The 15,888-nt window shown below is 41.0% G+C and overlaps 1 long non-coding RNA gene across 1 annotated transcript; it reads right to left on the reverse strand.

Annotated features, from left to right (window-relative positions):
* Positions 1 to 685: 685 nt before the first annotated feature.
* On the reverse strand, positions 686 to 15,594 carry LOC129049644 (uncharacterized). Its single transcript, XR_008512871.1, has 5 exons — positions 15,511 to 15,594; positions 5,735 to 5,856; positions 2,159 to 2,255; positions 1,151 to 1,243; positions 686 to 954 (listed from the first exon to the last, which is right to left on the reverse strand). It is a non-coding gene; the product is annotated as an uncharacterized LOC129049644 (long non-coding RNA).
* Positions 15,595 to 15,888: the final 294 nt, after the last annotated feature.

The raw sequence follows: 15,888 nt of genomic DNA on the forward strand, positions 1-15,888 counted from the left end.
AGCTCCTGGTTTTTAGCCCTCTCTGAACCTCCTTCAGATCACTGCTAGTGAGACATTTGGGTAAAGTTGTAAATGCATTTGCTGTATCTTTTTGCCTAAGTATTTCCAGCAGGCTTTATGGAGCTTGTAAATATGAACTGATTTTCTTTTACATATGTGAGTCAGCCTTATTTTTGTCTAAAGTGGACTTTATGAACCTGCACGAATTAGAATAAACACTGAACCCAGTAATCAGTTCTATATTTAGTTCTTAATAGCTAGGCCGTGTGTGTGTGTGCGCGCTCACGCGCATGTATGCGCATACAGAATATTAAGAAAAAAATTAAAGGTGAGTGCTTCTGTGATGTGTGAAGCTGGTTAACCCATATATGTGGCCTGGAGAGAATTCCTGGTCAGGTAGAACTAGGGCCAATGGCTGAGGGATCTCTTTCTCTGCTGAAAGTCACTGTTTCTTTATTTGAATATAGGGGAAAATAATACTAAATCTCAGGATAAATGTGCAGATCAAAGGAAGCAGGGAATGTGGAAGGACCCTGCATAGTTACTAGGGTCTAGCTGGTATTCAGTAGACATGTAGCACTTACAGAATCTCAGCCCTGAATGGACTTTAAGGTTCTAAAAGGCTAAGGTACCTGTCTCCTGCTATGTCCCTGACAATTCCTACGAAGCCATGGACCAAATAAGTAATAGTAAAATAAGAGTTTATTACATTGAATGAAAGACAGTGTCTGCTTGAATGTTAATTTGATCAGAGTCCTGCCAGAGAATTCCCAGCCAAACAATGTTGTCTTGGTTCATCATAAGTAACAGAGCAGCAAGGTTGAGAGACAGCAGAAGGGTGGCATAGGATGAGTCTCCAAACCCAACTGCTTGGGTTGGTATCTCACTCAGGTATTTAAGAGTTGTGTGACCTTGGACATGTCAATTAGCCTCTCTGAGCTGTGGTCTCTTCACCTGTAAAGGGGATAGAATGGTAACACTAATGCCCCAGGGACAATATAGGTCTATAGAATATATATAAAATGCTTGGAACTGTGCCTGGTGCACAGTGTTTGTTGTTGTTGTTATTATTGTCATTACCATTTACTTATTATTGTTCTTAGTGGTTAAAAGTGTAGACTTTGGTTTGAGTCTTGGCGTTGCCACTTACCACTAACTTTGTCACCTTGGACAGTCTCTCAACTTTTCAAAGCCTCTATTTCCTCATCTGTTATTTGAGGATGTCTCTTACTTCCTGGGGTTACTGTGAGGATCAAATGAGACAATATGTGCAAAGCACTTAGCATGGTATCCATCACAGAGAAAGCACTTCATCGACGTTATCTGTTTTATGATCTTGAGAACACTATTCATTCATCAAATATTTCTGAAGCCTGTGCTGAGTGTAGGCTTGGTACCGGAATAAAATTTCTTCCTTCTTTAATGAGGAAATGTTCACATCTTTTCTGTTTGGGAGGAACATTTACTTCCTCTATCATAATCAAAAGCATTGTAATATTGTACAAAAATCTGGAGGAGGGTAAGGGGTGGGGAATCCCCTACAGGGATCTGGCTCTAGGAGTCACCACACTCATGAAGAAGCCCCAGCAACAAAGCATTTGCATACCCAGGACCTGGGACTGCAGCTGATGGACAAGTGGCCACAATCACCTCTGGGGTAGCCACCCATCCCAGTCTTTGAATGCCATCTGGCAATATTCTTAACTGTGCCCCCCTTTCCCCTGAAAACTGTCCTGGGCTAGATGTTAAATTATATGGTTCCTGATACTTGATTTCCTTAAGACAAACACTCCCCTCTAGCTCAAAGGAATGTGGCTGCAAGTGCCATTTGGCTACGTCTCGCATTTGGGAAGGGTGCCTGGCACCTTGTGGATTGAGAAGGCAAGGGGGCCTCTCTGGTGTTGTCAGGGGGTGTCACACAGGGAAGGCCAGGGAGAAAACTCTCCTTCCTTCTCCTGGAAAAGTTATAGGTGTTTATTTCTTTCTGTCTTTTTCCAGGTCATCACACTTTATAGAAACTTTGTCATCTTTGAAGACTCTGAAAGTGAGTGGCTATTTACTGAGAGAGAGCAGCACAGAGAGGCCAAATTAAAACAACAACAACCACCCCCGCCCCAGAAAACAAGCAACCAACCAGTGCCACAGAAAAAACTCTCACCTTAATTTCAATTCTGTTCTCCGTTGGTTGTGTGTTGTTGTTGATGGAGAAGTGTGTATCTGTCCCTGTGTTCTAACTTGTACAACTTTATGACAGCCTGGTGAGAGGGAGCATGGTACTATTGAGAGGAGGCATTGGTTGAATATTTTAGAGCTGTGTTCACTATAACTCATTAAAAAAACAATTAACTAGAAAGGGAAAGATAGAGATTTCCCAGGATTTCTACAATGCTGATGTGTTAATTTTATTAGCAGATCAAAAAATATATTTTTAGAAATAATGACTATCACAGTAAAACTTACACAGTGATTATTGCATGCCAGATTTTTAAAAAAAATTCTTCCTACATATTAACTTCTTTAATCCTAACAACCAGATTCTGGTTAAAAGATACTATCATTATCTCCAGTTTTCAGATATGGATACTGTGGCACAGAAATGTTGACTATTAATAACTTGCCCAAGATCAATGTCTGGCCAATGGTAGAGATTCTGCCCAAGAAGTCACGTGCTAGAGTCTAATTCTTTTTAGCCAAATTCCGTATCTCTTTCTAGACTTAAAGCCTGGGATAGGGAGATTGAGACACAGAAAGGTTAAGTAACTTGCTGAAGTCACACAGCTAAGAAGCAAGGGAGCAGGGAATCAAACTCAGCTCTTTCTAGGTCCAATGACTGTACCCTTAGGAGTTATTCATGTTTTTTCTCTTTCCTCATTGAGTTTCCTAAAAGATTATCATGAAGGCTCAGTGAGACAAGGTATGTGGGTATGTTTAGCAAACTATAAAGCACCATACAAGCTGTCGTTTGTAAATTAGATTCAAGAACTAGAGGGGAAACTGGAAGAACCTCACCTTGCATTTGAGGTGCAGAAGACAGACCCACACCCTTGCAGTGAGGAGATAAAACAGTAGAGATGCAAAGGAAAATCAGGTGGGATCTTAAAACCAGACAGAGTGGAAGAAGGGAACATTTATCTTTTAGTGCTAAATGTGCTAAGTGATAAAAGCAACAGACCCAGCACTTTGTTCTCTGTGACCACGGCTCAGAACCCAATGCTGTTAAAATGTCTTCAGCAACAACAGTAGCAACTTCATTTTAGCCAAAGACATTTTACCTCCTTCCTCTCACCGAACTTTCCTTTCTTCAAACAGTTTCCGAGCACTTCTCCAAGTGATTGGCTCTTTTCAGACACCTCTGCAGAAGGGTTTTAATTTGCATCACCATATGGAAATCTTCATCTTGAGCTACATGGCTCCTCTGGGCTGTAATAAGCCCACAGAATCGCACTTACTGATGATCTGAAAGTGGTACAAAGACTGACAGCTCTTCCCTCCCAATTTTAGCCCCTCTTTCCCAAAATACTGGCATCTGCCAAAGGCCCAGTTGTTTTCCATGGGGGCAAAATTGCCTGTCTCTCTCTTCAAGCTAACTTTAATTGTACATTCCTTTCATCTGTTCAAAATCTGATTTAAATATGAATTCCTAGAACAGAAATATCCAGCACTCAAAAGATTGTAACCTTGTTACAGTTTGTCCAGCTACACAGTGGTCATATTGTTCTCCTCTATTTGGTGATGTCCCGGCAAAAGAGACTAAATGACAACGTTTGGTAAAATAGCAACATTAATCACAGTGAAAGTGATTTATTATTAATCTACCATTCTGTGGCTGTCCCTTGGTTATTTGTGAATACGTATCAAGCCCAAACTTTGAAAATTTGATGATTGGTTTCTTGCAGTTTCATTATTTCTCCCTTCTCTATGAGTTTGATGTGTGTGGAAAGTTTCTCAAATACGTGTCCAGTAAATGAATCTTGGACTCAAAAACAGGCAGAGCAAGAAAAAAAGTCTGGTTATTAATTTAACAAATAGTTACTGAATGTCTTAACTGTCTTAGGTATAGCCCAATGTGCTGAGAGTATAGCAGTGAACAAGGACATAGTCTTTGTCCTCACAAACTTACATGCTAGTGGGGCAAAAGCCAATGAAAGAACAAGAAAAGACATATACATTTTATACATTGCAATAAATGCTTAGAATGAAAAAAGCAGGGGTATTGCAAAAGAAAATTATGGAGGAAAAACTTAGAGAATGCTCCATGATGACTCAACTCCAAAACTTAGTGTTGTGGATGAAAAAAAAGGTCAGACATAACGCCCACGTGTTTGGCCAACCCACAGTTGAAGCAGGTGCTGCTTCTTCAACAATATGCTAGTAGATATAGCAGTAAAATATACCGTACTCTTGTAGTGAATTTTCTGAGAGAATTTGTCTTGAAGATATGTGATATGTATACAGTTAATATGTGTACAGAATACGTTCCTGGGAAAATGCTAAAAAACATTCTGGTACTCTTTTTTGGATTGCTATGGCCAGGATGCTGTGGAAGCATGGAGTTCTTCTCCCTTCTCCTAGACGCTAACTCCGAATTCTTACAGTGAAACTCATTTTCATGCATTGGGTAGATAAGTCCCCTAAACTTGCGATCTGATGCCTCTTAGACTCAATATCCAGGAGAAGAAATATCCATAGATGTAGAAAAGTAGGATAGCATGCTCCTGACAAAGTAGGAAGAAGTGCTCCATCACTTTCCTCAGCAGGTACACTAGCTCAGTGACTAGTCTCAATTCACTAGTGAAGACTCACCCACAATTTCCCTACGTTTCCTGTTTCTGCTCATGATTCTCTTTCCATGAGGGAATCCCTAAGGATGGAGCTCACTTCTATTATCTTTGTGGTTTGGTCTTATTTTGCAGGTGGTAGTTTCTAGCAGCTTGTTACAAAACTTTGAGGTGTCATCCCTGAACTGACTCAGGTGCCACAAACCCCTCATAAATCCCATGTTGTATTGTCAGAGTGCTTATCACACAAGAGCAATGGTTATTCTCTTACATAAAACCCCATCAAGGGTCTCCTATAACTTGTTATACTAAGATCAAGCTAGATATAACAAGAGTTTCAATTTTCTACTGCTCTGTAACAAACTATCCTAAAACTCAGTAACTTAAAATAATGATTTATTATTATATCTCATGATTCTGGAATTGATGGGCTCAGCTGGGTTGTTCTTGTTTGTAATCCTTTGTATGGGTCCACCCAGAAGTTGTCATCTGAAAGCTTCTTCACTCACACGTCTGGTGCCTGGACTAGGATGGCTGGATCATCTGGGGCTGGTCAGACATCAGTTACTTTATGCAGCACCTCTATGTGGCTAGCATAGGCATCCTCATAGCATGGTGGTCATAGTGTAGGCAGGCTTCTAATATGGCCACTGGCTGCATCAGAATTGGTGTTGCCAGTGAATATGGAATATGGAATATGGAAGCTGCCAGTCTCTTAAGGCCTGGGCCTGGAAACTGGCATAAGGTCACTTGTGTCACAGTCTGTTGATCAGAGACCATTCACATTCAAAGGGAGGGGATATATATTCTCACCTTTTAAGGGAATGAGTGTCAAAGAATTTGTGGCCATCGTCAATCTGTCACAAACCTATTGCTCCTTTTATACGAGAGCCTTTAATGCATATGAAGAAAGCAAATGTAGACCATTATATTTTTTCTTTACAGGCCATACTCACCAGTTCCTTTAACCTTCAGATCCTTCACATCCTTGCCAACTCCCATATGCGTTCCAAATTGTCAAAGTCCCATGTAAAACATGGTTTTCAGGTCTTGATTCATTATCCCTGATGTAGTTGTTCTAGTACAGAGGAATGAACTGATCAACATCTCTTTTCTGGAAAATATAATTCTATGTATGCAGCCTAAGTTTGCATTTCTTTTGTTTTTATTAGCTATGTTATAGTTTTGATCCATATCAAGCTAAAATGACATTTTAATTATAAAAAGTAATTGCAGCAAACATGTAAAATATGAAACAACACAAAGAAAAATAAGATCATCTGTATTCTCACCACTGAGAATTAACCACTGCTACCTCTCTGGCCTTTTTTCCTATTAATATCTGTGCATAAGTGTGTGTATTCTGTGCCCTGGTTGTTATCCACTTAACAAAATAGTATGGGCATTTTCCTCACATGAGTAAATCTACATTGTCCTCTGTAGTGGCGGCATTATATCATATTTTGCGGTCAAGTGAAACACTTACATCTTTTTTGGTTGAAATGCAGTTAATCCAGATTGTCTTCATTCTGTACTTGTGTAGTTTTAAAAATTAACCTAAATGTATGACTTTACCTTTTTTTTTGTTAAAAATTATATTGTTGCTTTTAAGGTAAATTATTACAGCCGGTTATAACCTTTTAAGTTCTGATTTTATCAACAAAGCTTTCCCAGATTTATGTAATTTAAAAATCAGTAAGTATTATAATCACTGCTATATAATTAAAAATAGGATAGAGCCTCCTAGCATTTCCCTGGAGACTGCCCTCCAAGTTTCATTACTCCATTGATCAAACACTCTTTGGCTCTGATCAATTAATCATCTGAGTAGTACTATCATGTGACTTGTTTCTCCATTTGAAAACGAGAATTTTCAACACTAGGAGAAAAGACTGCCAACCATTTTGCCATTTGAATACATTCTATCTGTCACATTCCCTTTTATGTCCATCTCATAATTTTATTAAAGAAAACAGATTGGAGTGGTTTGTCCTAACTTCTTTTTGGATCCATGCTGTTGTCTTTTTCTATTGTGTTTAACAACCAACAGTTTAATTTTTCAATGATTAAATATATATCCTTGGACTATAGATAACAAAACCTATTTTTAAAAATCCAGATGCATTTCCAATTACCCATAATCCTTCAAAGTGTACCCCCTGTGGCTTGACATTCTCATCCTTAAGTCCTTTAAGTTCACTTCAATGTGGCTCAGTCAAGCGATTTGGACTCACTCAAAGCAGTGATGAGCTTTCTTCTATCTTATTTATCTCAGATTTCTGAACCCTGCAAAAACATTTGTTCTACCCTCTTTGTATGAAGGTTATTTTCACTGAAAGGGTCAAGGCAAAATAGAAGTTGAAGAAGTAGAGTAGTTGTGTTTTCTCTCTATCTCCTGTTCCTATTACACCCTCTGCTTCAAGTAATGGATCCATTTTTTTCCCTCTCTATACTACCTGAGAGCTCACACATCTTGAGATTCTCCAGAGTGACTAACATCTTGCCTTACTTGTTATAGGTGTATTAGAACTCTTTTTGTTGCAAGGGACAGAAATCCAACTCAAACTTGCTGAAACCAGAAAACCTTTTAGAAACAGAAGTATACAGCAACTTGATTCAATATCAGACAAGCTTTCAATCCAGCTAGCTGTAGAGATGCAAATAACACCATCAGGACTTGGATTCTCTCTCTCCATCTCTCTAAAGTGCATCTCCCTCTGATTTCACTTGGAGAAAGTCTCCCTCCACATAGGAGCTCCAGAATTATATCTTCACAGTGCCAAGCCCTGGGAAAAACAAAATTATTCTTACTTGGTTGCCCAAGCACAAGTCCCAGGGTCAGCTCTATTTGACTCCATTGGCTTGAATTATGTCATGTGGCCATTCCTGAGCCAATCACCATGACCCTGAGCTTGTTACTCTCTGATTGGCCTGACCTTGGTCACTTGCCTACCATAGTGCTTGGGCTACAATGAACTCCACAATAAAGAATAGTGAGAGAGTGAACTGGATGAACAACAAAGAGGAACTGGATGGACAACAGAAACTGCCTACTGTGAACTAGGACCATGGAGGAGATGCCAATCAAAGCAGAAATAAGGGGAGAAATTCCCTGACTGCTGTCTCTTAGTCCTCCAATCTCCCAATATTGCCTCTCATTGGCTAGTCCAGAAGGCAGCTGGCAAGAAGTCTGGAAAATGTCATATTCAGGACAAAAGAGAGGAATGTATCTGACACCAAGGAGGCAAATGAATGACACCCTCCTTGTAGCAAGAAATAAAGATTGAGATTACTTTCCCATGGAAAATTAACAGCTTCATCTTGATCCTTTTCTTTGCTATAGTAGAAGAATTTGAAGCCTTTCTGCTATTGAGGAAACGGAGGCTCAGTTTTCCAGATTTTGGCCATAGGTCCTAGAGGCTACTGAGACAGCCAGGTGGGAGGGGGTCCCCAGAGAAACTCCAGCCAGCTTGTGCACTGCGATGGAGCCTCAGGAAGTTCGCAGCTTGCAGCAGGAAGGAGCCTGGCTGCTCCTCTTCCTGTGTGGAACCTGGGATTAGAACAGCTGACAGGAAGTGCTCTAGCAGGGACTCTGGCCTAGTGAGAGTCCTTGTTTCCCCCTTTCTTCCTTTTCACTCAATAAAGCCCTGTCTTACTCACCATTCAAATTGTCTGCAAGCCTGAATTTTCATGGCTGTGGGACAAAGAACCCTATTTTTAGCTGAACTAAGGAAAAGTCCTGCAACATTTTTGGCACCCAATGTGGGACTCGAGAAGCGGTGAGTGAAATGGGGACTCAAAACCTCTCACTGTTGCTTCTAAACCTTTTCATCCTCAGACTTCTGAACGTGAGGGAACCATGCCCCCACCCCCTGTCATTCCTGGGCCTTTTCATGGCCTTTTCCTTCCTTTTTCAGGAGCTAACCAGCAAGCAGCAGCTCCCCGCCACTTCCCACTCCCTGCCAGTGCAGGGACACATGGCCCAAGGGTCCCACACAGTTGGCTGGCTGGTTCCCAGCCACAAGCTGCCAGAGCCTACCCCTTCCCCAGTCAACGGGTTTTACTCCATCAGACAGTAATTAAGCTTAAACTTTTCTCCCTGGTGGAGGAACCTGTTGCATAAGTATAAGAGGTTCTTCCCCAGGCATTTTTAAACTGTTTCTTTTCTTTCCTCTTTTCCACCCTGTCGGCAGTTAACTTTTAGATTTTTTTTTAGGAGATGTTTTACTGGCCAGCTCTCATCAACTATCACTGTGTGTAGTCTCTGCAAAGTTTTGGTTGTGAAATCAAGCCTCCATCTTGTTTTACATCCTGAGGGCATGGCTTGTAATTCCTGTGGCAAGGCTTTGTTTAGCAATTCTGCCTTAGGGAATAAGTTTCTTTCTGGTTCGATATCTGCATGTTTTCCTAGCTCTGTCTCTTAAGGGAACCCACGCAGTGACTGGGTTTTCTTCTGCCTGACTGTGTATGTACTGTGTGTGATGTCTGTGAAAAGAGCTTTAATAATTTGGCCTAAAGGAAAACAAGTGCTTGGATCTAATATTTTTTAAAGGGAATATAAAATATGTGGTACCTTTCAGTTCATGTGACTTTAAATTTTGAGAAATAAAAGCAGCACTAAAGACTATCGGTAAAACGCAGGTCAGATGCAAGGTTTTGAGGTTACAAACTGCTTTTTGGGTTTTGAGAACTATTTGACTTGTGGACTTCACAGATGGTAAGGCTTGGGGACATATGGAATTAACCATGCCCTTAACTAAGAAGGCAAACCTTGGCTGCAGTTAGCACACAATTAAAGCAACTTACCAAGTTTTACCTTAAAGTTAAAAATTGCTAGGAGTTAATTAAAACTACTAGAAATAGATTTACATGCAAGGTGTGTAAGAGCAGTAAAATGTGTTTTTTAGTAAACAGTTATAAGAAGGCATGGAAATGTAAACTATTGCCTAGGGTTAAAGGATTGTTTTGAGTTAAATTAGGAAAAAGCTGAAGGTTCAAAGAAGTAGTGGAAGAATTGTGGAAATTAATCTTACGGAAGAGGTTCTCTGTGTGAAGATATTGACTAAATTCAAAAAGGGCTATTATATGGTTTTTCTGTTAATTGAACATTAAAGTAAACGCATAATGAGGTTTTCTTAAGGTGCTAACCTGCTCTTTGGCAAAATTTGTAAAGGGTTATAAAAGGTTTTTTCTTCTTTAAAATTTCTGAGTCATCATTTTGGCAAAATAAGTAACTTATGGTAATCTGTAATTCTATTTCATAATATCAAGTGTTTTAAACTTCAAAGATATTTAACAGGCTTCCCCAAATCAAACTTCAGTTTCAAAATTGTCTTTCCTGATGCCTGGCTGTTTGGATGTTTCAGAGGGCCCCTGAAACATTCAGAAAAAAGAGGTAAACAGGATTATTTGACATGTTTAGGTACACGGGATTGCCAAAATGATGCTCAATCTTCTTTAGGCTGTATTTTTGTGAGTAAGGCTAATATATGTTCCAAAATTTTATGGGATTTAAAAAATTCTAATGTCCAAAGTATGTGCTGTCAATCATAATTAAGGTTGTTATGTTAAGTTATTGTAAACCATGGAGATAACCAAACTTCTTTGTCAATTGTGTTTCTAACTGTAACTACCCTGGACATTTTGCTATTCATATACAATTGTTGTCTTGTTTTAATCCTTTTTGAAGATGGTTTATAATGAGCTATAGAACTTTAACAGGTGCTGTCAAGTACAGGCTTCTGATAACTTTAGAGATTGTAACATTGGAATAAAGGAAAATGTACAGGCCTCATAAAGAGCTGAAATGTTCACAAATATCAAGCAAAACAAGATTTAACTAAATGGACTGAACTCAGGAAGCTGAAGCAAATCTTTTTGACTTTTGCTTAGAATATTGCTGATCCTTGTTTTGTTTTTCAGAGTCAAAGAAACCTATTTTGAATTATTTATGGCCTTTAATAAGTAATGTATATACACTCCTGCAATTAAAATTTGGAGCATCTTTCTTTCTCTCTTCCTGGTTTCTCTAGAATTTGGAAACTATTTGTGAGTATTCTTATGGCAATGTAGTTGTTTGCCTCAGTGCAATAAGAATCCATTTTTCTTTTGCAACAGAACACAGTTGGAGAAAGTGGTTATTTTGCCAAGGCTTTTACTGGAAGGGTATGCTTCCCTTTAAGGAGTCAAGCTTGACTTTCAGAGCTGATAAAAGCCCTGTGGGGAAATTGACCTCATACTCTTGCCTACAGAGTCCCTGTACAGGGTTCCTGACCTGTGAGCTGTAAAGAATGTCACTTTCTAACAGGTCTAGGAGCTCCAATTTTATCTTGGGACCTTAAGAGAAGAGAAACACCCACTCATAGGTGTTTGAGGATGCAAACCCATGGTTGGGCTCAGCTTTAAAAGGTCTTATCTGAGATTCCTTGTGGAACAAATTTCCATTAAAGCCAATCCAAAAGGCCTATGTAGAAATAATTGTTCTTGCTGCACTTTATTCAAATAATCAGGCCAAGTATAAGACTAATGTCTATTTTTCAAACCACTCAGTTCTATGATGATTTGTGTTTTTAACAAACATGAGGACTGTAGAGAGAGAAATTATGTTCCAAAACTTACCACACATTTGTCATTAAATCCTAAACTAATTAGTTGTTTGTAAGTTTTCACCTACATTTTAGCCTAACCCTGCTTGTCCTGTGAACCAACCAGCAATCCCTGGCTGCAGCTCAAAAATAACAAAAAGGATGGGTAATGCAAAAATCTGGGTCAATATTCTAGTTCTGAGCAATTATCATGCAAATCCTGCCAGGTGATGGGAATAAATAGGATACCCATCACTCGGAGGTTTCCTTTTTCGGAAAGTAAGACCAAGGGAGCTAATCAAAGCCAAGCACCATGCACCCAAATCTTAGCAAGCATAACTATAGCCACCAATTATCTGGGTATATCACAAGGCATCCTTTCCTCTCCCTTGTTGGAGGAGGACTCACTTCCACAGTTTCACCTTCGCATTTGGCTTATGACAAGGAGTCCACGCAACCCCCTTAGAGGCACATTTTTGTCCCAAACTTAATTCCAAGCTTCGGGTCAAAACCCTAGGAAGGATAACTGGATCTAAGGGATCCAGAGGCAGATGACAACAGAGGTTAAAAGGCACAGTGCAGGTGAGTGTGGCTGATTGCTGCCGATTAAGCCAAGCCCAAGCTTCCTGCTTCATGGCTAAAGGCCATGTTAATATCCATGGCATAAATGAGGTCTAGGGAACTCCAAGGCTACTGACAGTAGGCGGGATAGAGGCACAGGTGAGAGCCAATAATTCCTATTCTCAAGGCCCTCCCTGCTTCATGAGTGCAAGCCACCTTAGCACTCATGACGGGACCAGCCAAGGTCACCAGGACTCAGGGATGCAAAGATGGGAGAGTGAAAGAGGATGCTCTTTCCTCTCTCCCTCATGTACCCTGGGTATCTGCTAGGAGTATCTGCTAGGGAGAAAAGGAAACCAGGGACGCCTGCCCCCCTCTTTCTAGATAGGTAGCCATTCATCTTCAGTCTGTACCCCTTTAGAATGCATCCTGAACCCCTGGGGCTCCTTTGAAAAAATACCCTTTTTCCCCTCTCTCTTCCTCTGTCCTCTCTTCACAGATAGGTAATTGTTTCTCTATACTATGGGACACTCCCCTCAGATGCATCCTCCAAATTGGAAAGAGTTAATTTTCCAAACCTTAAACTGATTGGCTTAGGATTTGGCTCAGAGGAAGGGAATCTGGAAGCCCAACATTCCAGCAAAAGGGTAAAGTTTTTTTTGACAGTCAGGCTTTTGGCTGCCCTCTCCCTGTGCAAACTGGTAAAAGGCCTCAGAATTTTTGAGCTGTCTTTACCCTGCTCCTTGTTTCATTTTGATACATGTGTTCTAATAACCCGGTTTGTCTGTCCTTGCCTTCAGGCCATCAAACTCTGAACAGTCATGCAACTGGAGCCTCTGATGATGGCCCCTTCTGCTGGGAACCCTTAGATAGGCCTCTAGGGAAGCTCTGACTGCCATTTCCCCAAAACAGAGCCCTCTATCAGCAGGAAGCAGTTAAGATTGGACTTCATCCTTATCCTTAATCTAACAGCAGTTAGATGTACTTCTTTAGGGTGGGTAATGAGACAGCCAGGTGGGAGGGGGTCCCCAGAGAAACTCCAGCCAGCCTGAGCACTGGGGTGGAGCTTCACGAAGTTTATGCTGTTTGCAGTGGGAAGGAGCATAGCCCCTCCTCTTCCTGTGTGGAACCTGGGATTTGAAAGGCTGGTGGGAAGTGCTCTAGCAGGGTCTCTGGCCTAGTGAGAGTCCCTGTTTCCCCGTTTCTTCCTTTTCACCTAGTAAAACCCTGTCTTACTCACCATTCAAATTGTCTGAGAGCCTGAATTTTCACGGCTGTGGGACAAAGAACCCTGTCTTTAGCTGAACTAAGGAAAAGTCCTGCAACACTACTGGTGGTCCAGGAGTGACTGTTTTGTTTCTTAGATCATGGAAAGGTCTGAGGGGTCCTGAAGGAAACGTCAAGCCAGCTGTGGTGATGGAGGTCTACTTGGGGTGCTCAGGGAAGGGGCATTTTATCTTCTAAAACAGAAGTGCAAGTCTTGACTTGGTTCCTGAGTGTGAATAGTGTGAGTTATATAGTGGGTTCAGGTAACGAGGGGGAACAGAATTGTCTTTTTTATTTTTGAGTGCAGTATAGCAAGAGTCTGAACAGTGAAAGAATCCTGTAATTCAACATTTCAATAGCTGGCATCACCAAACTGGTATGTTTTAATTGAGTGTCAGCTCTGCTCATAATCCTCCTTCTCCAGGAATTCTTCAGACATTTTGGCGACCCACAGACATTCTACTAGATCCAAGGCTGCTCTGTGAAATCACTTGTGTTGGGATTATTTACTGAGAGTTCAATTTGTGCTTCATGTTGTAGTTATATCTTACCACAGAGCATCCAAAAACCTCTTTCAAGAACACATAGCCAACTCTTTGAGTTCCTTTGCCTCAGGAACTTTTCTGTTGCCAAAATAAAGCAGACTCTTGTATTGGAAAGCCCAGGCTCTCTGAAAGGGGAATGTTAGAGGTGCCTCACAAGCAGCCCAGGGCTGAAAGCAGAAAAGAGATGTGTCTGGTTTGGTCTTGAACAGTATTAGTCAGTACAGAGTTTAAGTCTAAATGTTGCTAACATTTAAAAATGAAGACATTCGACAAATAAACCCAGATTTCAGGGTTTTACCAGAAAATTGAATGCTTAGTCAATACTGGTTCCACATTGCAGTGCCAACAATGGTGTTGTCCCCTTTAGAAAGCATGCATTTGGCCAGGCGTGGTGGCTCACACCTGTAATTCCAACACTTTGGGAGGATGAGACCGGCAGATCACGAGGTCAGGAGTTCAAGACCAGCCTGACCAATATGGTGAAACCCCATCTCTACTAAAAATACAAAAATTAGCCGGGCATGGTGGCGTGCACCTGTAGTCCCAGCTACTTGGGAGGCTGAGGCAGGAGAACCACTTGAACCCAGGAGGCAGAGGTTGCAGTGAGCTGAGATTGCGCCACTGCACTCAGCCTGGACAACAGAGCAAGACTCAAAAAAAAAAAAAAAAAAAAGCATGCATTTCTGGTTAGCCACAGTCTTTACCACTCTCTCTTGTCTTCCTGACCCAGACTTGAGAGTCAGTTGCCATTTAATCATGTTGTCCAGTGGGCAGGTGCTGCTCATTGGCACCACCTGCTGGGCGTCTTAGGTATTTAAGTTTCTGACTCAGGCTAGACGCAGCTAGGGAGAAAATAGCCACTATTTTTCTCCAAGCCACTGATTTTTGTGGGCCCTGTGAGGGGAAGAGTCCAACTCCCCACTTTGGTACTTCTGTGAGGTGACTTGTGGATGACTGGGAGACCAGATACTGCGCTCTTGGTTGTTGTGATAGAAGATCTCTGGGCTCAAGCCTGGATCGTCTCCCTCAAAGGACCAGACTAGCTTAGACCAGGATCACTCAGCTGTAATAAATGAAGACAGAAGACATGGGGATTTCTCTCTAAAAATTTAGGGTGTGCAAGAACCCTAGTGCTTTTGAACAGCATTAGAAGGCAGGCTTATAGGATTATAGAACTGAATATCCCTCCCGCAATGTGGGAGAGAGTTCAGAGAAAAGTATTGATTAAGAGACATAATATTAATATACAGACACAGTTATATAATAGCTGGAAAGATGTTTGGCTGTGCCTTCAGCTATTAGTCACAGTTCTTCTGGGAAACAGAACCAACAGAATCAGTCAATCTATCTAGGTATCTGTGTCTATCTATCTACCTATCTGTCTATCTATCTATCCATCCATCCATCCAGTCTTTCTGTCTAGAGAGATGCCGGAGACCTGGGAGAGACAATGAATAACTACTGTCTGAGTCTGAGTTGGAGCTAGAGTCTACAGCCAAAAGCAGAAGACCCATGTCCTATCTCAAAGACCATTAGGCATAGAGAGCGAATTCTTTCTTACTCAGCCTTTTGTTATATTCAGGCCTTCAATGAATTGAATGAGGCCCACCTACTTTGGGGAAGAAACTGCTTTACTCAGTCTACTGATTTAAATGTTAATCTCATCCAGAAACACTCTCACAGACACACCCAGAATAATGCTTCACCACATATCTTGGGCTCCCTGTGGCCCAGTCAAGTTGACATATGAAATTAACCATCACTCCTCATGCCTACCTATAGCGAGAGCTGGGATGAATCCCATCCTCCCATCTGAAGGGCTGGCTGCATGTGTTTGCTTATGTGCTGTCACCAAGGAACAGTTTCTCTTTGTTTTGTCATCGTATGAAGCTGCATGTCTGAAATGATCTGATGATGATTTTTCAAAAAGCCTTCAGTACAGAGCTGCTTTTTTTGTTGTTGTTGTTTTTATGTTTGTTAAGAGCAGATGCTCTAATAGCCTGTCTCTTATTGCATGGGAAAGTACAAAGGAAGTGATGGAGCCACCATATATTTCCAAATTTCTGCTGACATTCCTGGGGGATGCTGCAGTAACTCCTAAGGCTGCCTTTATTTTATCTGCATAGCCCAGCCCATGCACTACCTTCAGAGTTA

The sequence above is a fragment of the Pongo abelii genome, chromosome 14, assembly GCF_028885655.2.
Source record: "Pongo abelii isolate AG06213 chromosome 14, NHGRI_mPonAbe1-v2.0_pri, whole genome shotgun sequence".
Taxonomy (NCBI): domain Eukaryota; kingdom Metazoa; phylum Chordata; class Mammalia; order Primates; family Hominidae; genus Pongo; species Pongo abelii.